The sequence below is a fragment of the Chelonia mydas genome, chromosome 14 (assembly GCF_015237465.2).
Source record: "Chelonia mydas isolate rCheMyd1 chromosome 14, rCheMyd1.pri.v2, whole genome shotgun sequence".
NCBI classification, from domain to species: Eukaryota; Metazoa; Chordata; order Testudines; family Cheloniidae; genus Chelonia; species Chelonia mydas.
In genome coordinates this window covers 32,850,405-32,875,655 of record NC_051254.2, presented here as the reverse complement: position 1 = coordinate 32,875,655, position 25,251 = coordinate 32,850,405, and the positions used below count along the sequence as shown (strand labels likewise).

At 50.4% G+C, this 25,251-nt stretch overlaps 1 pseudogene; it reads left to right on the top strand.

The window, feature by feature from the left end:
- Positions 1 to 47: 47 nt before the first annotated feature.
- Positions 48 to 24,029, top strand: LOC114022215 (annotated as a pseudogene).
- The last annotated feature ends 1,222 nt before the right edge of the window (positions 24,030 to 25,251 follow it).

The window sequence follows — 25,251 nt, the reverse complement described above, 5'->3', positions numbered from 1 at the left end:
TGCGAACGGCTTCTGCGCTGCAAAAAGTGAATGAGAATTAGAGTAACGCTGCTCCCCAGCGGGGTGTGTGCGGGGAGAGCCCTGCATTACCCCCCTCTGTGCCCAGCCGGGGGGACTTTCTGCGGGGGCTGGACCCAGCCCCGGGCTCTGCCGACACCAGCCCCTGAGCCGGAGCCTGCAGGTGAGGGGAGAGACCCGGGGAAAGGGCTGGGGCTGGGCAGGAAAGTGACTCTCTGATCTCACAGGCCCTGGGAACCTGCTGCCTTGTGAATGTGCCTGCAGCAGGCATCTGATCTGCCTTAACAGAAATGAAGCCCCTGCCCTCAGGTCCTGTCAGGATTCGCCCCAGGGGCCAGAGCAGGAGGAAGAGGTAACGGGGCTGCAGGGGAACCGTGAAGGGGCCTTAAGGGGGGTTGCCCTTTTTCTCTCTGAGGAAGTGAAGTTATCAGGAAGGCGAAGGTTGGCAGATTGAACCAGCTCTGCCCAGTTAGGGAAATAGAGAGACAAGGTGGGTGAGGTAATAGCTTTTATTGGACCAACTTCTGTTGATGAGAGAGACAAACTTTGGAGCTACAGGGTGCTCTTCATCAGCTATGGCTATAGCTACACTACCATTTATGTTGGTCGCTCAAGGGTGTGAATAAGCCACCCCCCTGAGTGACATAAGCAGGGCCGTCCCTAGGGGGGTGCGGGCCCTGGGACAACCCCTGCCCCTACTCCACCCTTTCCCCCAAGCCCCCACCCCGCCTCTTCCCGGCTTCCACCCTCTCCCCGGAGCGATGTTAGGAGCCAGCGAGGCGGGCTGGAGTCGCTGCTGCCGCTTCCCGCCAGTGAGTATGGGTCCGACCCCTGCTGCCGGGGCCAGGCCCCCCCGCTAAGCCCCCGGGCCCGCCTGGCCCTCCGCACCCTAACCCCTCCCCCCGGCCCACCTAGCACCCCCCGCACAACACGCACACAGAGCTGTCCCTGTGGGACCCCTCTAGAAACACACCCGCTCAATGAGGATTCCCTCTTTACAATTACATTATGGGATCTGTCAGTTAGCTAGTTTTTAATCCATTTAGTGCGCGCCATGTTGATTTGTATCAATCTAGTTTCTTTAATTAAAATGTCTTGCAGTATCAAGTCAAATGCCTTACAGAAAATCTATTACATCAGTGCTATTACCTTTATCAACCTAACTTGTAATCTCATTTAAAAAAAAAATCTAGTTTAACAATATCCAAGATTCCTGGGTATCTGGCTGGTGAATTCTTGCCCATATGCTCAGGGTTTAGCGGAGCGCCATATTTGGGGTCGGGAAGGAATTTTCCTCCAGGGCAGATTGGAAGAGGCCCTGGAGGTTTTTCGCCTTCCTCTGTAGCATGGGGCACGGATCACTTGCTGGGGGATTCTCTGCTCCTAGAAGTCTTTAAACCACAATTTGAGGACTTCAATAGCTCAGACATAGATGAAAGGTTTTCCGCAGGAGTGGGTGGGTGAAATTCTGTGGCCTGTGTTTTGCAGGTCAGACTAGATGATCATAATGGTCCCTTCTGACCTTAGTATCTATGAATCTATTTACCATATACCTATGTTGATTGACACTAACTATATTACTCTCTTTTCATTCTTTAAGTCTCATATCAGCTGTTCTGTTATTTTGCTTGGGATCGATGTCAGGCTGATGGCCTATAATTACCCACATCATCCCATTTACCCCTTTGAAGAACAACATTAGCTTTCTTCCAGTCCTATGGAACTTCCAACACCTTTTGAAAATTAACATTAAAAGCAGAGCTCCAGATTCACAAAGGTACTTGGGCACCCAACCCCCAGACTGAGTTGCCTAAATCCTGTTTTTAGGCACCACTGTGATCTGCAGAACTCCCACTCAGCTGCCGCCTAATCCTGTAGGCAGCTAACCTCATTCAGCAGCTTTGTTTTTGCGGGAAGAGCTCCCTTGGTGCCTATGTTTCTGTCTCTGGGCACGTGCATCACCCTAGGTACCCAGACACCTATCTCCTGCCTAAGCCTCAGTGCGATTCACAACCTGAGGGACAGTAGGTGGCAGAGCGCTGAAATCTCCTAGGGGGCCTGATCTGGTAGGTGTGCTTAGAGGTGGCCTAGATCTATATAAAACAGCCTTGAGAGAGCGAGGGGGAAGGCAGACCTCCCTTATAAGAGGTGGGAGACCACCCATTCAAGTTCCTCCTCTGGTTGCTGAGGGATTTGAACAGGGATCTGCTATCTCCAGGTGAGTGCTCTTAACCACTGAACTATGCGATGTTCTATTGTGGGTCATGCTCAGTCTTGCTTGTTGAAGTTGTTCCATTTTAATTAAATATTAATATTAAAAGCACTCACCTGAGAGGTAACAAAATCCCTTCTCATCAGGCAGAGTGGGGAACTGAACCAGAATCTTCCACACCCTGGGTGAATGTCATAATCACCGGGCTAAAGATTGTAGGGGAGGGCCTGCCCCTGACCTGTTTTATGTAGACCTAGGCAGCCTCTGAGCATGTCTACTAGATCAGGTCCTGCACGCAATTTAGGCGGAGGAATAACTTTCTTCCCTTGGTTCGTGGATCACTAGCAGAAGTAAGTGACCCCCTGCAGCCCGGATTTAGATGCCTAGCTTTGTGAGAGGTTTGAGATGCACCTCTCTCATTGGCATCTCCCACTGGCTGGCTTAGGCAGCTGCCCACCTAGGGCACCAGCTTTTGTGGATTCCATTCTTAAGTGCCTATTGCACAGGGAGCTCAGGCATGTAACTCAGACTTTGTGGATCCCAGCGTTATTCTTGTGATTTGCCAGGTGCCTAAAAGTTAGGTGTTGCAACACTCGGTGTCACGCTGCCTAAGCCCCTCAGATTCTGTGGTGGCCAATTCCTTTGTTTGTTGAACCTGGGGTAGCAATGCTTCCTGAATCTGGTTGTCCAAGAACACCTCTGATGCTCTGAAGTATCTGTGCCAGCATAGCCACCAACTAGCACTTCATCCAGAGGAAGTCCCTTCTGGCTTCCACCAGGTCAGAAAACATGGCACATCTGTGGCAGATCCGAACCACGGTGCCATCGCTGGCAATCACGATAATGAATGTAGAACTGTATGTAGGAAGAAAGCCTCTTCTGCTTCCTCTCTAAACTGCCTTTAAAATGTCCCTGTTTGCCTCTCCAGTTCATCTGACAAATGACAAGTTAAAAAAATAATAATAATAAATGTTTTTTTTATTTACCTTCTGGTTTCTGAGACTTGGTGGGGGAGGGGAAGAGCTGCCTGGCCCCAGCATGTATGTGGGAGGTGATGTGTGTGTGTGTGTGCGCACGTATCACATCACAGTGACAAAACTCCACCTGCAACAGTGTGTATGGGAAAATGCTGCCTCACCCAATGACTCTCCCCTACCACGGGGATGGGAGAGATGTCCTTCAGCCCCTCTCCACCCACCTCCCTTATCACTAGTTTGCCTCCTCTCTTCCCCAGCCAGTCTCCTGCCCACCCCACCACAGCTCCCCAGAGTCTCCTCTCCCCACCTGTCCTCTTATTTACTGTCTTTCCCTGTCCAGTCTGCTACCTCTCACAGCTGCTATCTCGCCTGCCCCTGCATGCCCAAATCCCCGGCACCTCATTAGCTTCTCTCCAGCTCCCACCCGTCCCCCTGTGCCTTTTCAGCCTCCCTGTAGCTCCCCATATTTCCGTGTATCCTCATAGTTTCCCATGCAATCTCCTAACCCCAGAGCTGCAGCAATATTCCTTGAGGAGCAGGGCTTCAGTCTCACTGAAAAAAATGGGAGCTGGTGGCCATCTTTACTAGGGGCAGCCTCACTTCCACATGCCAAAATTTCAGGGAAATAATGGCCATTTTGAATAAGGGCAGTGTGAGTCCAGCCCCCCTGAAAGTCATGGAAAGATGACAGCCATGTGGAGCAAGGGGAAAATGTGCGAGTTCTATGCCGGGAATTGTGAGATCTTTGTGAGAAACTTCTGAAAATCCCAACTAAATATCATGAGAGTCATGATAAAATTACCAGAGTTGGCATCTCTGGGCATCACATTTTCCCCACAGAAACAGTGTGTTTTTAATGACAGCTTTGAGAAATTTCCCTTTCCGAAGAGAAAGTTCCCTTTTGTCTCTGGGAAGGGGGATTTTGCAGCCCTGCCTGTGACTGAGCTGGTGGGACTGTGACAGGGACAGCAGGTTCTGAGTGGGAGACTCTGGCTGTTTCAGGGGTCGGTGATCTTTGAGGAGGGGGCTGGGTATTTCACGGAGGAGAAGTGGGCTGGGCTGGGCCCCCATCAGAGAGCCCTCTACAGGGACGTCATGCAGGAGAACTATGAGAACGTGACCTCGTTGGGTAAGGATTCCTGTCCCCTTGGGTATTAGAAGTCCTGGGTCCATTTCTGCTCAGGGTTCTTCCCTGGTCCCTTAGATTTCCCTGGACCCAGCACACCTGGAAAACAACGCGGTATCAGAATCATGGTAAACTCCTGGTCTTGTTCAGTTCTGTGTCATCTCACCCAGGTGCGGATTATGCCCAGCAGGTGTCATAGCCTCATCGCAGACGTCATACATGGCTTCCCACGCACCCTGGCTGACACCTGGCAATCCCCCACAGTGTTCAGATGGGATGTGGAGCCAGAATTGGTCCCCTCCCCCAGAATTTCTCCCCTGGGAAAGGGTTTGGGGGAAGTCCCCTGCTGATTTTTCAATCTCCCCAGCAGTTATTTTGATTTTTCCCCCATTTGCCTTTCCCCTTTCTGAGGTTTTCAATCCCCCAGTGCAGGGAATGACTCCTGTCTGGATTCTCTCTCTATCCCAGCAGGTGATGGGATGGGGAATGAGAACAAAGTGGGGAATCCTCCTCAGGAAGGTCCTGAGCAAGTGCAACGGCACAGAGCATTATCAGAGAACATTTCCCACAGTCCTGAGCAAGGAGACACCTGTGAGAGTCAGCACAGGGCAGAGATGCAGCAGGGAACCCACCCAGGGAACAGACAGGATAAATCCACTCACCAAGGGGGCAGTTTGAAAGACCTTAATAAAGACTTGATGCAGCCGAAAATCTGCACCAAAGATAAACTGTATCAATGTACTGAGTGTGACAGAAGCTTCAATCGGAGTTCAAACCTTCTTGTCCATCAGAGAGTCCACACAGGAGAGAAACCCTATAACTGCTCCAAGTGTGGGAAAAGCTTCAGTGATGGCTCAGCCCTGACTAAACATCAGAGGATCCACACTGGAGAGACACCCTATGTCTGCTCTGACTGTGGAGAAAGCTTCAATCAGAGATCAAACCTTACTGTACATCAGAGAGTCCACACGGGAGAGAGACCCTATAGCTGCCCTGACTGTGGGAAACGGTTCACTCACTTCTCAAACCTTGTTAAACACCAGGCAATCCATGCAGGAGAAAAACCCCATAAGTGCCCCAACTGTGGGAAACATTTCAGATGGAGCTCACAACTTATTAAACACCTTGTTTTACACCAGAGACCCGGCAGGGGAGAGGAACCCTATCGCTGCTCTGACTGTGGGAAACGCTTCAGTTATAGCTCACACCTTAATAGACATCAAATTATCCATACTGGAGAAAGACCCTATAAATGCCCTGACTGTGGGAAAAGCTTCAAGCTGAGCTCCATCCTTCTCGTACATCAGAGAATCCACACGGGGGAGAGGCCCTATCACTGCCTTGAGTGCGGGAAAAGCTTCTGTGACAACTCAGGCCTTATTAGACATCGGAGAATCCATACCGGGGAAACACCCTTTCAATGTTCTGTCTGTGGAAAAAGTTTCACTCGGAAATCGCATCTTATTTCACATCAGAGAACCCACACGGGAGAGACACCCTATAAATGTTCTGTCTGTGGGAAAAGCTACAAGGCGAAGGTCTCTCTACTGTCCCACCAGAAACTCCACACAGGATAGCATATGGCACAAGCGCTCCCTGTGAGGCAACGGGTCTCTGCCCTTCCAAAGCAAAGTATAAATATGCAGCATTTGCAGATGGTCTGGATTGGGCCAGCATTTGGGTGGATGGTTTGGGTTTCAGTGGGAAGTGGTTGGTGGAGGCCAGAGGAGGCGAGAACACTGGGTAAGGTGGGAGATGGGTCATTTCAGGGTCTGGGACAGCCGGTAATGGGATTAGTGGGGAGACATTTCTGCAGGTTCCCACACTTTCCAATGTAGAAAAAAGGTAAAAATGCCACATTGCAGTTTTCATCTGAGTTGTCTCTGTAGCTCCTAAGGCCTCTTGGGGCAGCGGCAGGGGGATTTATTCAGGGAAGCAGCGAGGGGCCCTGTGAGGCCATAGTGATAAAGCAGAGAGCTGCCAATCTGAAGTGACAGGATATCAGAGCAATTCACAGTTTATTGGAATTCTCTTGTAACGCGGCACAGACTCACCACCGCTGCGCCTCCTGCTGGCTTGCTCTGGGAATTAGCTCATTCAACTATGTAGTGCCCTCTGCAGGTGGTGTCTTGGCCCTTGTCTGCTCGGCTTTGTTGTCTCCACCACTGGGACATGTGTCGTTCTCTAGACTGCGGTGTCCTCTTCAGGACACCGCCCTCCAGCAGTGCCCACTACTCCATTCTCCCCCCTTCCAGAGTCATATCAGCAGTCCTAGTCCACACCTGCCTTCATGGCCACCTGCTACCCCAAAGTCTAGTCCCTTACCTCAGGGACAAGGTGCAGTCCATGGGCCACACTCCCTCATGGCAAGGTGTGGTGCAGGGGCAGGGACCTAGGCACGCCTACTACTCTGGGCCCCAGCCCAGGGACCCTTGAGTGGCAGCCGCTTGCTGCCTTCCTCTACTCCCCATCACTGCCTGCCTTCCCTGGGCCACTTCCCCGTAGCCCTAGCACCCACTCAGCCCTTGTTTCAAGGCCTGCAGTCTGGCAGGGTCAGCCAGAGCTCCCACTGCTCTGTCCAGGGTGCCACTCCTTCTACCAGGAGTCAGTCCTCCTCCCTTGCTAGTCAGGGGAGACTCCTCTTTCTGCCGTGCTGCAGCCTTTATATAGGGCTCAGCCTGGTCCTGGTTGGCTGCCCACAGGCCCTTTCTGATTGGCTGCCCATCTGTGCAGCCTCTCTGGCCTACTTTAACCCATTTTCTCCTGGAGTGGGGCAGCCACCCCACTACACCTCTGCAGACAGTGTGGGGGAAATTTTGGAATTCATGGTGGAGATTCCCCAGTGAGGTGGGGTTTTGCACTGTTCCTATGAGGGCAGTATGGTATAACAGGGAGAGTAGGGGGAATCGGGACACAGGGCCCTGGCTCTGAGAGGGGATTGAGGTCTAATAGGTTAGAGCAGGGACGACTGTGAGCCCTGACTCCTGGGTTCAATAACCAACTCTGCTAGGTGTCTCCCAGTGTGGTCTTGTACCAGCCATTCCCCTCCTCTCAATGCATCTATTCCTTCCTCCTTACAACCCACGTAAGAGCAGTCACTCACCTCCCTGTGGAGTTATGAGATTGTCACTAGTTACTGTGTATTCAGTGGCTCAGGAGAAAAGAGGCACCATGGGAGGAAAGTTGCATTATTACCATTCCTGTATTGTATTATTATGTGACATTCTCCCGTTGCTTGCCGGGTCTCTGTCAGGGGGAGTGTGTTACTGAGCTGAAGGGAAGGGTTTTAGCTAGGTTCCCTTGTCCTTGTTCTCAGGCACAGGCTGTTACACACTCAGATTATTCCTGAAACAACTGCCCCGGCCGGGAGTTTCTCCTTGTTTCAGGATGGTTGGGGAGGGGAAAGGGTCTCGTGTTTTAGGGCATTCAGCTTTCAGGTTAATCTGCATTTCTCAGTGAAGTTTTTACCTCAATGGGTTTTTGATTTTCCAAATAAATTCCTGGTCAAATGTTTGTTGTGCATCTCTACTTCATCTCTCAATGTATCCCTGGAATTTCCTCTGTTCTCCAGCTCTGGGCAGAGTGCCCCACACTGGGTCAGTTTCCCCCTTATTTGCTCCCGCTTAGCAGGAATCGCTCACTCCCTGTATCCAGCCCTTTCGCTGATGTCTCTGCCTGTGTGGCTTTAGACGGGGTGGTTGATTCAGGTGCCCCATGTCTTTGCTCTTGCGGCTCTGAGTGTCTCTGGGCTCAGTCTCCATGTCTTCTTCTCCTCTCTCCCAGGGGTTTAATTGGTGCAGAGCATAAACAGCCTCAGAGGCAGAATCCGGGGGCCCTGGCTGGGAGTGATTCCAGTGGTCACACAGAGTTGGAGCGGGGCTGGTCCTGAGAAGCTGGATACATAGACGCTGCCAGAGGTGGAGCAGCCCATTTCCTCCCTGGCAGTATCTGCAGCGTCTGTCCCCTCTTCCTGCTCTGTGCCCAGCTCTGTGAGGAATCCAGTGACTCCCGGGCAGAATTGTGACATTTCCCAGGGCCACAGAGCAGCTGTAGGGCTCTCAGATGTCCTGGCTGGATTCCATCGCAGGCCTTCGCTTCCCATCAGATGCCTGGATCCTACTCCCAGTTTCCTGGAGGTTTCGCTGATGCTCTGCCTCCTTGCTGTGGTAACTGCATCACTGTAAGACTCTAAGGGACAAACCCCCTTTCCTCGATACTCTGCTGTCCTGTTCTCTGTGCTAGAGCCCAGCTCCATTGCAAACTGGGTCCATAGTGCTTCAATTCCAGCCAGTGTAGGGTTCTCGACCAGACCTGGATAGTGCTACCAGAACTCAAAAAGTAAACCAATGGGGCAAATCCTACAGATAGGTTCATGACGCCAGTTGTGTAAGTGGGGGGATGGTTCTGCTATTGTGCAGAACTTTCCTGGCTTCCGCACTACCCCGGTGGAATCGGACAGCGAAAGGATCTGAGTCCTCGCTCCAGCTCCCTTTTCCCAGCATTGTAAGAGACAACAGTGTGTAACCCACTAATGCCCCTTTGACTGGAGGTGTTAACAGGCCACTTGACATGGAATGGTCTCGTCTAATATGTGTTAACTACTTCCCATAAATCTATTCCACCCTGTATTTAGTTGAGAGACTCTGACTGACCAGTTGCAATCGGGCAAAGTTTCCACAGTGCAATTGACACTTGCTTCTCCACTGTCAGTGCAGCTCTCATTTTGGTGTCCCTACAGGGCTGGGGCGAGTTTTGTACACAAATCCAGGAATGTGGCTTTGCGCATCCAGAAGTTCTGCAGCCACTGCTTGTCATCCCACACCTGCATTAAGATGCAATCTCCCCAGTTTGGTGCTTGTTTCTCGGGCCCAGAACCGGAGCTCCACCATCTGTGACTGATCTGTGAATGCCACCAACAAGCTTGAATTGGTTGTCGCTCTGTCCCACAGCCATCTGTTCTGCATGGACTCCTCATCTCCCCCATGTCTATTCTTGTGGCTCTGCAAATACTGCAGGATCATGCACCCTGGGCATGCAACGCGCATAACAATACTGCAGAGCTGTGCATGCTCTATGCTTCCGTCAGAGATGGCAGACAGTGAGGAGGGCCACGTGGGTTTGTGGGATATAGGAAAAAAGGTGCAAAAATTAGGGATATATATAAATTATGGGATGGTGAACATTGCATTATGGACAGTTGATCCCATGCTCCCAGTCACCCCCATGCGACCCATTTGGGCTCCATCGTGCATTGCCAAAATTTTCCAAAATACAGTGCGGTGGGCGGTGGCGAGTTGCACAGTGGGATTACCTATCCATGGTGCACTGCACTCTGAATCAAGCTCTCCTGGTGAGTGCGCTCACCACCAACACAAGGAGCCACGTAGGCACGCACACAAGTGACATGTTAACTGCAGCAACTATATTCTGGTGTAACTTGAGTTAACATAAGTTTGTAGTGTAGATACGGCTTTAGGTATATGAATCATTTGGAGAGGTAACAGCAAAACTATGAGGCTAGGCCAAGATTCACTCAGGGGATTAGGCTCCTACTTTTGTGGATCTGGGCCTCCTGTACCCGAAAGGCCCAGAAACAAAAAGGCACATAAAAAAGAACGCAATATTTATTTCTTTTAAAATTCCATGACTTGAGGGCCTATAACTCATGATTTTTTGAATTTTGTGGTTGTCAAGCAGTCTTTGGGTTATAGACGCGTGTTCATTATGTTGTGAACGCCAAAACTATAACTGGGTTCAAAAAAGAATTGGATAAGTTCCTGGAGGATAGGGCCATCAATGGCTACTAGCGAAGGTGATCAGGGATGCAACCCCGTGCTCTGGATGTCTCTAGTCTCTGTTTGCCAGAAGCTGGGAGTGCCCGTTCTGTTTATTCCCTCTGAAGCACCTGGTATTGGCCACTGTCAGAAGACAGGTTTCAGCGAATGCATCTGATGAAGTGAGCTGTAGCTCACAAAAGCTTATGCTCAGATAAATTGGTTAGTCTCTAAGGTGCCACAAGTACTCCTTTTCTTTTTGTCAGAAGACAGGATACTGGGCTAGATGGACCTTTGGTCTGACCCAGTGTGGCCGTTTTTATATTCAGTAAAAATTATAGTAGATTTTTGCCTTTGATGAGGATTTAATAGCAAATTGTATACTGCCCTTAGTGAATATTTGGGAACCAAGTTCTACACGCAAGCAGAGACATGCAAAAAAGCAGTAAGGGCTGGATTGAGATGCAAAACAACAGTTTGCGAAAGGCAATCCCCATTGGTGGAGCAAATGAAGATGGTTTGACACCAGGCCAGGAGATTCAGTCAGACTGGAAGTCACAGGATCCAACAGAATACACTTGTGCTATAAAAATAAAAATTTAGAATTAAAAATTCCAAATTAAAAATTACAGTAAAAGCCTAGGAAGTACTATACTAGAAACACAGACGTCATTGCTAAAACTACTCGCCACTATTTACTTCTGAATATTTTCAATGACTTGCTGTTAAAATATAAATTAAATAGCACAATGACATCCATCTGCACAGTGCTGACAGAGGTAAACGATGAAGTGCTAAGAGTAATGATACTGTAAAATTGGAGCAAAACTGTATTTAAAATAGATTACGAGAAAGGGAGCGCAATTCAGGGAATCCCAGCAGCAGATCAGATGCATTTGTCAGTGGCCAGGAGGCTCTATGCAGACATATAAAGTGATAAGGGATTCTTTTAACTACTCAGGATGTGTGACACACAGTTTTTGGGGGGGTGTATGTAAAATATTTCATTGGAGCAAGTCTCCTGCAGCATCTCAGCACGTTGTATCAGATGGAGGAGCGGCTGTGTCTCGGCATGGGGATACCCGTGCCTTTAAGAACCCAGCCCTGTGAAGCCTGTGCTGAGACCTACTGTCCTGTGTAAGGGGGATTAAAAAAGTCCCTTTGCCCTGCACCCTATTTTTGCAAATGCAGCAGGTGGCTCATCCCATTGGGGTAACTATTACCCATAGGTGCTGGAACTAGAGGTGCTGCTACACCCCCTGGCTTGAAATGGTTTCCATGACATCCAGGGTTTACAGTTTGGTTCAATGGCTCTCAGCACCCCCACTGTACAAATTGTTCCAGCTCCCCTGCTGTTACCCCCCCTGCCCCTCCCTGTGCCCCAGGGCTTTGCCCTCAGCCACCATCTGGCAGCACCTCGCCCCTGGGCTTAACCCTGGCTCCCGCCTACCCCCCCATCCCATCTTCGCTCCCCTCCCGGGAGTGAGAGCAGCAACTGCTGCAAGCAGAACAAAAGGCCCAGCCAATGCAAACTCCTGCTTGGCTCCTGGCTGTCAGGAAATCAGGAGCAGCTGGGTTAGCATCAGAGCTCTTGGGATACTGGTTCCACCTCCTGATTGGCAAGAACGGCAGCAGCAAATGCAAAACACAACGGACACAGCAGCGCTCACTTTGCTTGCCTGGCTTCGCCTCTTCCCCCTCCCCACCCCGTGAAAGCCCCGCCCTTGTTCCTCCTCCCTCCCAGCCAAGAACCAGAGCCAAGCTGCTTGAAAGTCACTCACTCTTCTCCCCCCACCACTCCCTGGCCTGGCTATTCTTTGCTCAGCCAATAGGAATGCAGAGGTGTATCTGGCAGAGCCAATAGCAGGGCTGGGGGCTTCTGCTGCACTTTTTTCAAATTCATTCTTTTCATTAAAAAGAAAAGGAGGACTTGTGGCACCTTAGAGACTAACCAATTTATTTGAGCATAAGCTTTCGTGAGTTACAGCTCACTTCATCGGATGAAGCATAAGCGAAAGCTTATGCTCAAATAAATTGGTTAGTCTCTAAGGTGCCACAAGTCCTCCTTTTCTTTTTGCGAATACAGACTAACACGGCTGTTACTCTGAAGCCATTCTTTTCATTGAAACAAACAGGCTCCCTGGGGGTGGTCGGGGGAAGGAAGCTCCCTGCTTCGGTCAGAAGATGCCTAGACTGACCCTCACACTTTACAAAGGCAGGAGCAAGCCCCTTGTGGCACCAGTAGATGCAGGGCTGCTCCGGCAAGGGAGGAGGGGGCTGCTGCCCCGCACACATTCAGGGGATAATTATCCGCACAGCTAGCCCAAGTTTCAGACTGCAACAGCAGCAGTGGAGAATGACCATCTGGGATCTTTCCCTGCTGTCAAGAAACAAATATGAGGTGTCACGCCACAAATATTACTTACATTACACTTAAAACTTTCCCATTTTTTCCAATTCTCCATTTTGGGGAATGGCAGTATCCCAGTGTGGCCACTTATTCTGCCAGATAGTCCCACTTGTCTGTGAGAGTTTTTCCTTTGCCTATACTGGGCTTTGGGTCAGGTTACCAGGTAGGGCCACATAGGCTGTTACACACAAATTCTGATTCCCCTGTGAATGCCTTGATCTTACCAAATCTCCTCAGGGTTGCACTTTTCTAGGATCTCCCCCCCCGAACACAATTTGAGGAGCTACTGGTCCTTTTGTGCAGATACAAGCAACTGCTGCCCTTAAGCAGCTATTTTATAGGTGTGTGTCTGCTGTGCTGTGTGTCCTTCTCTTCCAACTGGTAAGTAATCTTAGCTCCTGTTTACTTACTCTTCAATATTTCTGCGGGTGGCAGAGTCTCACAAACTTGAGTACCATCTGTGAATTTCATTGATATGATGTTTACTCTCTCAAATCCTTCCAACTTAATCCTTTGTGTTTATCATAACTATTTGTATAAACCCTTCAGGGCACATAAACCCAAGCCAATCTGAACAATTTGTAAGATTTGGCTGCCAAAATTTATAGATCTATGCTGCTAACATCCATCATTTAATTATATAGTGACTTTTTAAGAGGTTTTTTTTAAAGTTTGGTACCTCAGCTACTTTTGAGCCATCATTAATTTCACCCTCCCCCATCATTTGTTAATTAATGCACATACTTTCTCTCTAATGCTACTTTCCCCCTGACAAACTTTTAAATGTTCATCTTAACCCCTGTAGTTTAGTGTAAGGGGATTGTTGTCCCCTTACTCACATTCAGTGGGGGTGTTTTGGTTGACTAGCTCCCTGTACCAAAAGGGGAAGGGTCAATGGGAAATCAGGACCCTGAGACTGACAGTCCCCAGTGGCAATGGGGAGAGGCCAATGCTCCAGGTCAGCCTGATTGACTGGCTAATCAGGGAGTCAGGAGGCGAGGGGGGTCCTGTCCTCTGTGTGAGCTGGAATTACCTGGGTCAGACAGGATGGGGCTGAGCTAAGGAGAGAGCAGGGGCCCAAGCTGAGCTAGGGAACAGAGCCGTGCCAGCCGGTGGGGCCAGAAAAGCAGCCCAGAGAGAGCAGATCGTGTGCTGGGAGCAGAGCTGCAGCCACAGAGCCAGAGGGGCCAGAGAAGCAGTTCAGGGGTCTGGAGGCAGAACAGCAGCAGCAGCCGTGCTGAGGCAGAGTGGAGCTGGGGCTGGAGCAGGAGCAGTCTGGAGCCAGGTGTGGTGAGCAACTGGGGACAGCCGAGCGCAGGAAGACATCCCCAGCCAAGGGTCCTTGCAGGCCAGACTGGGAGGGGGATCTTAACCTGACGGGGGGCTGATGCTGGGAAGAAGGGTCCTACCACCCAAAGCCCGGAGGTGCGTGGCCACCACCAGAGCAAGTGTCCAACCCACAGCATCCCTGCAGCACAGCCAGGGCCTGAGAAGGAGCCCTGGGACCTACAGGGAATAGACTGTGAACTGCCCTGACATTCCAGAGACACTGTTTGTGACGTTCCCTGCCACAGAGTGGGATGATGTGTTTTCCTTTAATCTTTTCCATTTTTCCTTATTCTTTTTTAAATTAATTGTTGATTAAATAACATGTATTTGCTTTAAATTGTATGTAATGATCAGTGGGTCAGGGAAGTGCCCAGTGCAGAGAGAGTACCCCGGAGTGGGGACACCCTAGCCCCTGTCCTAGGTGACCACAGCAGGGATGGGGGTTGAGACCCCCAGGAATCCTGGGCCCAGACTTGTTGGGGTTACGAGGACTCTGCCAGATAGGAGAGTGGAAGGGGAGTCCTCAAGGGCAGGGAGGCCTCTGGGTAAAAGAAGTGGGAGTGAGGACTCAGATCCTTTTGCTAGCCCACTTCACCGGGGTAGTGCAGAAGCCAGGAAAGTTCCCCACAATAGCGGGACCATTCCCCTGCTTACATTAGCATCAGCTCATTTATGTTAGTGGTGAAAGACCAAGTTACAACACAATCTGAAAATTTCTTTCATGATGAATTAGAAAGATCTCCAAAAATGTCATGCCCAAGAATAATCTAGAGATCATGCAGCTACTGTGCTGGCCCTGTATGTGATGGAAACCACTTCAAGCCAGGGGGTGCTGCACCCCCAGTACCCCTAGTTCTAGCACCTATAACTTATTTAAAAATAAAACAACCTAAGTTATAAAACCATAGACTACAAAAGGTTCCAAAACCTTTTAAAAAAGGCTCTGTATCTGACTGAAAATAGTTCTTAGACCAAGATTCCTGTGCAGTGTTTGAAACCTAAACACTGGCGCACTAGGACATTACAAGTGAAATGAATTAAAAGTTGTAGAACTGATTTTTTTTCCATTGTCTACACTTAGATAAATGCAGAAAGTAAAGCACAGCCGGGCTGCAAGAGCAGAACAGAGAACTTGTAATCTTTCCCTGCTGTGAAGAAACAAGCCTGAGCTGCCACCACCACAAATATTGTTTAAATTACACTCAAAACTTCCCAATTTTTTCCAACTTTCTAATTTTGCAGAGAATGTCAGTACCCCAGTGTGGTCATTCATTCTGCCATTTGGTCCCACTTGTCTGTGGGGGTCTTTCCTTTGCCAACAATGGGCTTTGGGTCAGGTCCATCAGCTGTGACATAGAAACACCGATTCCTTTGTGAGTGCCTGGCTTTTACCAAATAGGAATTAGGAACAGTGTTCCCGTCAGCTAATTTCTAGATTATTACCTGCAAAAACCCCCTAGCATTTTCAGGTGCCTGGAATGGAATAATGTAGCCCCTGGAATGGAATAATGGTTAAAGTCTCACCCCCCCCCAATCTGAAATGGCCTGGGTTTGCCCATGGGCCCCTCTCCCTGCCCCTGCCTCCTGCTGTTTGACCCCCCACCCCGCACAGTCAGTTTCCAGACCCTGCCCGTCCCTCCCACCCCCCATGTGCTCCCTTTGCGCCTCTGTGAACAGCAGGCAGCAGATTTTAATCCCAAGTGAGGCCAGCGCGAGGCCAGCGGCTTCAGCAGATGCTCAGTCCCTGTGTGCAGTACACATATGAGTTCATAAACCATCTCTTTAAGAAACTGCTTTACCAACTGCACACTCTTTTTTTTCATTTTTTCCTTAAAATTATAGATCAAACGTTTGGTGTTAGTAATCTCTCTCTCTCTCTATAAATCTGGCTCCCCACATGACCCAGTAATCCTTGGAGAAGGTACTGCCTGAATACATGTTTAATCATATCAATAGAATGCAAAGGTATCCCTGGACAATGTTTTTAGTGACTCAAACATACAAGCCATGCAGCACATTGTGTCTGGTAGCAAGGTTTGACAGGACACCCCGGATCCAGACACATGCCACGTTTCCAGCCCGCGGGTTTCATTAGCTGGTGCCACCAGGGGGCTCTGGGGCAGACATGCCAAACCCGTGGAAAAAACACAGAAAATGGGCTTGTTTTTGGCTTAATTGGCTTGTGAGTTGCTTGTTGGCTAGTTTTTGCCCTCTAGCTTGTTGTGCTTGGTGCTTCTTTTTTTTGATTGGCTCCGGCAAGCAGGGGCAAGGGGGGGTGAGAGAGAGTCAGCGGTGCACAGTGGGCCCACCACAGTCCCAGACTGCACTCTGGGGGGATCTAGTCACGTAGAGTGTTGGGGTTCTTAGGGATTGGCTTGTTTTGGCCTTGTTTTGAAATGGGATTAGCTTGATTTTTGGTTTATTGTGAAAGTCATAGAATATCAGGGTTGGAAGAGACCTCAGGAGATCATCTAGTCCAACCCCCTGCTCAAAGCAGGACCAATCCCCAATTTTTGCCCAGATCCCTAAATGGCCCCCTCAAGGATTGAATTTACAACCCTGGGTTTAGCAGGCCAATGCTCAAACAACTCGGGGTGCTTATTTACCATGTGAAAGTTGGCAACTGTGCTCTGGGGGCTGCTCGGGTACGGAGGCTGCGCTCGCTGCCTCTCGCTCTGCTCAGGGTCAGAGCTTCCCGGGTCAGACGCTGCTGCTGCTGCCTCCATTGTCTGGGAGCCGGGAGCGGGACCGAGCAGGGCTGTGCCGGGGAGAGACCTGCATTAATCCCACTCTGTGCCCAGCCCCTGTGGCAGCCCCGGGCTCTGTCCGCCCAGGCTCCCGAGCCGGAGCCTGCAGGGGATGCAGAGACCTGGGGGACCGCGCTGGTGCTGGGAGGGGAGGCTGGGCCACGCCGCTCTGCATAGCACTGGGAGATCTCTGGGGAAAAGCTCCAGCCAGGGGAACAGGGAGCTGGGTCCCCACTGTCTGTCCCCCTCGGGCAGGTCTCTGGGTCTGTCCCTGGGCTGGACCCACTGCCCAGGGGCTGGGACGCTGTAGGGTGAAGAACTTTGAGAGCCCCCCAGGGAAAGCCCTAGGGAAGGGCAGAGCTGTGGCGGGGTGATGGGTTAGTTGGTTTCTCACAGAAAAGGGGCACTGCCCCAAACCCAGCAAACAGTGACATGTACCTGTGAATTAGCCCCCAAATGTGCCCTCAGCCAGGGCAGTGTCATGGGCACAGAGCTGCAGCTGTGCACATGGAGGCCCTTTGCACACTCAGAGGGGGAGAGGAATGGGTGGAAAATAACAGTAGGTGCGGAACTGTGGGTGTAAATTCAAAGGCTGATGCTGGCTGACGCAAGTAATAAAGTGACCAAGTGTTTTCCCAGCCTGGCAGAGTCTAAATCCTCTGTCTGCAGGGAGGGAGCCTGGGGGTGGGTGGGTATCGGGGTGTGAAATGAACTAAAACCCCTTCTGAGACTTCCCAATTGCCCTTCTCGCCCTGACAGGCTGCAGAATAACGTCCATGTTTTGATCCAGATCGTCCCATCCTCCCAGGGGACAGGGCAAGGAAATGGCTGAAGTGGAACAAGCTCAGGTAGGAGATAGTCCGGTAGTTGCTGGTGGGTTTGGTCTGGAGTGAATTCGTGGGGGGACAGGGAAAGCAGGAGGGGAGGAGAAGAGGAAATGAAATCTCTCTGCTGGGCTCTGTGAATGTGGGGCCTGAAATCCAGTGACATTTCCAGCAGAGGGTGGGGGGACATTCCCCCATGTGAGGTCACAAAACCCTGGATGTGCCAATATTGAAGGCCCACCGCCCTTGCACAGCAGCCATGAGCTCTCTGGAAAGTCAGGGAGTAGACTTGAATCTCAGACTGTCTCTCTCAAGGAGGAAGCAGCATGGGAAGTTGCTGCCCATGGGCTGTGGTCTGTATAGGCAGCAGCTGGGGATGGCAGGGAAATTCCTCTGTAGGCTGCAATGTGGCGTGTGGGGTGGGGATGTGTAGGAAGGGTAAGAGGGATGCAGAGACAGAGATGGGGTCGTGGGAGTTGCAGACGACCCCAGCCCTGCACGCAGGGTTGCTTTACCCTTTGCCCTCCATTTATTCATTACTCTGCCCCCTCCCCTTCCCATCTGACTCCAGAAATTCACACCCCCCAGTCCATATTTGCAGGGGTTGAGCTGATGAAATCTGGGACTCATTAGAAACAGTCCCTGTTCTTCTCCCTCCCATCTCCCCCCCCCCCCCCAACAATCCCCATCCCCACTGTCCCCATCACATCCCCATTTCCCCTCCTCAGGTTACTCCTCCCCCCCCCCCCCCGCACTGGTTCTTTACCCTTCTTCCCCACAGAAAGCAGGGAGATTTTCTAGCCCTCCCTGTAATGGGGTTGACCCACGACATGCGGCATCTCCTCCTGGCAGCTCGGGGGATTAGCTCCTCCTCTGTCAGTGTCTCTCCCAACATCCTGCGGGCCCCTCTCACTGCTGGAACCGCAGTCTCCGCTTCATGACTCAGACCTCAGGCTGGGTCACCATATGTGTTCCAAGGTATCAAAGTCCCTCTTGACAATCCGGGGCTCAGGCAGTCTCCCTGCTCACTGCCCAACCAGTGCCACTTCATCAGTGGCTGGCAGGGGGGCTCGGGCCCGCCCTCTACTCTGGGTCCCAGCTCAGGGGCTCTCTCATCAGCAGCCCAGGTCTGGCCTACCCCATACCTCGCTGCTTTTCCCCTGAGCCTTGCCACCCTCTCTGGTTCTCCCCTTTCGCTGGGTTTGCCAAGCCAAGCTCCCTCCTCCCAGGGAGTGTCTGTAGCCAACTTTTTGGTTTATATAGTCCCTGCCTGTCCCTGCATAGTGAGCCTCTCTCTAATTAGCTGTCTCTAGCCTAAAGCTCCCCTGTTGGCAGCCTAATTAGCTGACTGGGCCCAACTAGCCCAATTCAGCTCTTGCAGGGCCTGTTTGGGGAGCACTCCCAATCTAGGGTTGTGAAACCTCCTGGTTTTGCCAGGAGTCTCTCGGAATCGGGCTTGATCTCCCGGAGGCTACTGAATCCAACCGAGAAATTTTAGGCTGCTAAAAGTCTGGTGGCACAGCGGGGCTAAGGCAGGCTCCCTGCCTGCCCTGGCCCTGCACTGCTCCCGGAAGTGGCCAGCACGTCCCTGCAGCCCCTGGGGGCGGGGGTCTCTGTGTGTTGCCCGCACCCCGAGCGCCGACTCCGCAGCTCCCATTGCCTGGGGAGTGCGGCCAATGGGAGCTGCAGGGACGGTGCCTGCAGGCAGGGGCAGATCACAGAGCCTGCCCCTGCACAGGGCCAGGGCAGGCAGGGAGCCTGCCTGAGTCCCGCTGCGCCGCCGCCTGGGAGGTGCCTAAGGTAAGTGCCTCCCGGCTGGAGCCCACATCCCTCACCCCCTCCCGCACCCCACACCCCCTCCCCCAGCCCTGAGCCCCGTCCAGCACCCAAACTCCCCCCCAGAGCTTGCACCCCGCACCCTCCCCCACACCAAACCCCTACCACAGGCTCAGCCCGGAGCCCTCTCCCACACTGCGAACCCCTTGGCCCCAGCCCAGAGCTCGCATCCCCTCCTGCACCCCGACTCATTGCCCCATCCCAATGAAAGTGAGTGAGGCTGGAGGACAGCGTGTATCGGAGGGAGGGGGGATGGAGTAAACGGGGCAGGGCCTCGGGGAAGAGGCACGGGCGCGGTAGGGGTGTTTGGGTTTGTGTGATTAGACAGTTGGCAACCCTACCCCTATCACGCTGCCTGAGACTGAGCTGGGGGCATTGTGGCTGGGGGAACAGGTCCTGAGTGGGGGACTCTGGCTGTTTCAGGGGCTGGTGACCTTCGAGGAGGTGGCTGTGTACTTCACAGAGGAGGAGTGGGCTCTGCTGGACCCATGTCAGAGAACCCTCTACATGGATGTGATGCAGGAGAATTATGAGAACATGACCTCGCTGGGTAAGGTTTCCTGTCCCCTTGGGCATTAGAAGTAGGGGGATCTCTGATGAACCAAAATCAGTTTCTACTCAGGGTTCTTTCCTGGTCCCCTAGATTTCAGGGGGATCAGCCCAGTAATCCCTGGAACTCTTGAGAGACAGCCTGTCACCACCATACCCCTTCCAGGGAAGAGGCAATTCGGAGACAGGGTGGAGATGTTAAACCACCCCATCCAAGAGAGAAGATGGGTGGTATGTTCCTCTTGTCTTTTTAAACATGGGCTCATTCTCACATTTGGGGATTTTGTGTGTCCTGCTCTTCCCAGGACTGGCTCTGTGCCTGGAAAGGGTTCTGATCTTAGCAGGGTTACAAAGGGGTAAGAGGTTGAATGTCTTGTTTGACAGCTGCTTTCAACTACCTGAAGGGGGGTTCCAAAGAGGATGGAGCTAGACTGTTCTCAGTGGTACCAGATGACAGAACAAGGAGTAATGGTCTCAAGTTGCAGTGGGGGAGGTTTAGGTTGGATATTCGGAAAAACTTTTTCACTAGGAGGATGGTGAAGCATTGAAATGGGTTACGTAGGGAGGTGGTGGAATCTCCTTCCTTCGAGGTTTTTAAGGTGAGGCTTGACAAAACCCTGGCTGGGATGATTTAGTTGGGGATTGGTCCTGCTTTGAGCAGGGGGTTGGACTAGATGACCTCCTGAGGTCCCTTCCAACCCTGATATTCTATGATATTCTATATTCTATGCCAGATTCTTAAAATCCCTCAGAGTGGACATCCCTGAATGTACACATCTCCTAGGGACCATTCATTCTGTCCAAAGGATATCCAGGAACATTTCCCCATTTGTTGGCTTTATACAAGGGCACCCTCCCACCCAGCACATCTGGAAACATCTTTGTCTCTGAGTAACTGTAAGACCCTGGTGTGACCCAGGGTGTCTAGGGAAGCCCTCACTGAAAATGCCAAGGGCAGGGCAGGCTGAAAAGAGGAGAGCGCTTACTCCCAAAACTGGTGGTTAACACTGAAGTTAGACTCACCAACCAGTCACGAACTGTGCTTCTGATCCCCCACACTGTTTATCAAGAAACTGAAAAAATGAAATCACACAGCCCCCTTTATTGCATTCCAGTTCTCTGGCTCCCAATCACCATCTAGGTCCAGTAAAGTGAGAAGTTATTTAAACAAAATGTTCTTCTGACCCCAAAGGGCCAGCCACATTACCAGATCAGTATTAGTTTGGAGGTTACCCAAAATACCATGCTGCCAGCCAGTCCTTTAGTGTCTAAAACTAAAAGTTTATTAGAAAAGAAAAGAACAAGAAGAGAGTTGTTAAATGGTCAAGCAATCACCTACACACATAAGACTTCAAAGTCCAAATATCAGGTTCTTAGCAATATTGGTGAGTTACTGGCTTGAAAGTCCCTCTGGAACACATCTACAGCTTGGACGGGTCATTCAGTCCTTTGTTCAGAGCTTCAGTTTGTAGAAAAGTTACTCCAGAGGTAAGAAGCAGGAATGAAGACAAAATGGAGATGATGCAGCTGCCCTTTATATTTTTTTGCCATGTGGCTTGTACTTCCTGTGTCCCAAACACAAGCTGCCCAGCACATGGTATGTAAAAGCCATAGAATTCTCTACCATAGGCATGGCCCTACATGTCTTGCTGGCTCATAATGTGTAGTCCCTGGCTTCTTTCAGTGGGTTCATTGTACAGCTGATGACCCTTGATGGGCCATCAAACAGGCTAGGCAGTGCTGACGCCAGTCTGTCTGGGGGTGTCACCCAGAAACACAGCACAAGTTTTGAAATACAGATGTACCCTACACATCTATAACTCATAATACAAAGGTGATACAAACATATAAACAAAATTATTATACCTGGCAAATTATAACATTTTCACAGACACTTTACGTGGCATATCTGGTCAGATTCCTTACAATTTTATAAATTTGGTATCAACAGTATCTTAAAATGTCTCCCATATTTCATACAGCGTCACACCTGTTTTCACCTCTTTTCTTTCCCTGGAGCAGCATTTCCCATTCCCAAACCTGAGGTGATCTCACAGCTGGAACGAGGAGAAGAGCCACGGGTCACAGAGTTATGGGGCTATGTGGAAAGGGAGCTCTTCAAAAACACCTGCACAGGTGAGGAATTGGTTAAATGGATTCACAAACCATCCATGACTGGCATAAACAGCTGGGATTCCCACAAAGGGCCCGTGAGCTTCCTGCTTTCTTCCTCACCTCACCTAGTTCAGGATTGTCCCCAGCAGGTATTGTGTCCTCACGACAGATGACACTCATGGCTTCTGTCCTTTTCATCTCCGCAAGAGTTATTCCTGTTTGTTCCACCCCTTTTCCATTCCCCTTCCTGAGCTTCCCTTTCTCTCTGGCACAGGGAAGGACTCATGTCTGGATTCTTTTTCTATCTTAGCAGGTGATGGGTTGGTGGGTGAGAACAAGGAGAAGAACCCTGGGCAGGAAGGTCCTGAGCAAGTGGAACTGCAGGGGACCTTACAGGGAAGATGTGAAGAGGAAGTTTCCCAGAGTCCAGACAAGGGACATACCTGTGAGAGTCAGCCCAGACCAGAGAGGCAGCAGGGAAATCACCAAGAGGAGAGATCAGGTAAATCCACTCACCGAGATGGAGATCTGATTAACCTGAATGAAACTATGATCCAGCCACGAATCTGCACTACAGAGAAACCGTATGAATGTGCTGAGTGCGGGAAAAACTTCAGTTGGAGATCAAACCTGATTGTACATCAAAGAATCCACAAGGGAGAGAAACCCTATAAATACCTCAGCTGTGGGAAAATGTTCAAGGGGAAATCAGACCTTACTAAACATCAGAGAATGCACAGTGGAGAAAGACCCTATAAATGCACCGAGTGTGGGAAAAGCTTCAGTCGTAGCTCAAATCTCACTGCACATCAGAGAGTCCATACAGGAGAGAGACCCTATAAATGCTCCGAGTGTGGGAAAAGCTTCTCTCATGGCTCACATTTAATTGTACATCATAGAGTCCATTTGGAAGAGAGACCTATAAATGCCCCGAGTGTGGGAAAAGCTTCAAGCACAGCTCCGCTCTCTATAGATATCAGAGAATCCACACTGGAGAAAGACCCTATAAATGCACTGAGTGTGGGAAAAGCTTCACTCGGAGCTCGGTCCTCACTAAACATTGGAGAACCCACACAGGAGAGTCACCCTATAGATGTTCTGTCTGTGGGAAAAGCTACAAGACAAAGTTGGATTTAATGTCTCACCAGAAACTGCACACAAGATAGAAGGTGTTGGGAGCTCTCCCTGTGGGTCAATGGGTCTGTGCCCTCCTGAAGCAGAGTGTAAATGTGCTGCATTTGAGGAGGGTCTGGGTAGGGTCAGGAGGTGGTTGATGATTGGGGTTTCAGTGGGGGGAGGTTGGCGTTGGCCAGGGAGGAGGAAATGCTGGGTATTAGGGAGATGGGTCATTTCAGGGACTGGAGGGAGCAGTCAATGGGATTAGTTGGGAGACATTTCTGTGGATTCCACCCACACTTTCCAATGTAGAGAAGAGGTAAAAATACCTGGTCACGGCTTGTGTCTGACCATCTCTGCAGCTCCTCAGACCCCTCGTGGTGGGGATAGGAGGACATTATTCAGGGAAGCAGCGATGGCGCCTGTGGCTCTGTAGCTATAAGGCAGAGAGAGCTGCTGATCTGAAGTGTCAGGATTTCAGAGCAGTGCACAGTGTATGGCGTATTTCTGGATACAGAGAGGTGGGCTGCAGGTCGGGGAATGCATGGGAGTGTTATCTGTGGGGTGAGATCTTTGGGGTATTGCACTGTTGCTCTGTGGGCAGTATGGTGTAATAGTGAGAACAGGAAGATTAGGAATCAGGACTCTTGGGTTCTCTTCTGCACTCTAGATGAGGAATAGGGTCTAATGAGCTAGAACAGGAGAGACAGCTATGAATGAGGACTCCCAGGTTCCATTCCCAGCTCTGCTAATATTTACATTTGTGACCTTATACAAGTGGCCCTTCTCCTGGATCTTCCTGCTAGGAAACTGTTTTAGTGAGCCAAAGGGAAAGTTTATCTGGTTTCCTTTGTCCCTGTTTGCAGGGAGAGGCTCTGCTTATGTTGTCACACATTGGGATTATTCCTGAAATACAGTAGAATCTCAGAGTTATGAACACCTCAGGAATGGAGGTTGTTCGTAACTCTGAACAAAATGGTATGATTGTTCTTTCAAAAGTTTACAGCTGAACATTAACTTAATACAGCTTTGAAACTTCACTATGTAGAAGAAGTATGCTGCTTTTAACCATCTTAATTTAAACGAAATAAGCACAGAAACAGTTTCCTTACCATGTCAAATCTTTTTTTTAATCTTTCCGTTTATTTTTTTCATAGTTTACATTTAACACAGTACTGTACCGTATTTGCTGGGGGTTTTTTTTTGGTCTCTGCTGCTGACTAATTGCGTACTTCTGGTTCCAAATGACGTGTGTGGTTGACCGGTCAGTTCGTAACTCTGGTGTTCTCACCTCTGAGTTACTACTGTAATGCCCATGGGAGGGTTTTATTTCTTATTGTCGATGGTCCGGGAGGAGAGAGGGTCTCTTGTTTCTGGAAATTCTGGAGTCTTTTTCATGTTGACATTTTTACTTCTCTTGGTCTCTGGCTTTCCAAATAAATAATAAAATATTTGTGTGATTTTTCTCATCACCCTGGGCGTCCCACAAGTTTCCTCAGTTCTTGAGGGCTGGTGGGCAAACTGCCTCAAACTGGGTCAGCTCCTCCCTTATTCACTGCCCTTCAACAGGAATTGCTCATTCCCCATATCCAGCCCTTTTGATGGTGTTTCTGTCCATCTGGTTTTAAAAGGGGATCTGAGATCCTCCACGTCTTTGCTCTGAGTGCCTCTGGGTTCATTCTCTGTCTCTTCCCTTCCCCTGTCCCACAGGTTTAATCAGTGCAGGGGTTAAACAGCCTCAGAGGCAGAGTTCAGGAGCTGTGGCTTGGGCTGAGCCCCAGAGGTCGCTCAGAACTGGAGCAGTTAGTCTCTGCCAGGCTAGATAGCCAGATGCTCCTGGATGGGGAGCAGCCCGTCTCCTTTTCCCCGACAGCATCTCCAGTGTCTCCATGCCTAGCTCAGTGAGAAATCCAGTGACTCACAGGCAGAATTGTGACATTTCCCCATGATACAGAAGAGCTGCAGGCTCACAGCCATCCTGATCGGACTCCATCCCAGGCTTTCATTTCCTATTGGATGCCTGCTCCTTGTGGTTCCTCTGATGCTCTCGCTCCTTCTGTGGTAACTGTTGTGATAACTGGGCCTACAAATTTACCCCTTCCCAGAGCTTCCAAGGAAGAAGATGAGTGGTATCTCCTGTTGTGACACTCTGACCCTCAAAATAGCGCACTGGAACCCTCATATTCACCGCTGTGACAGGATTATGATATGTTTTGTA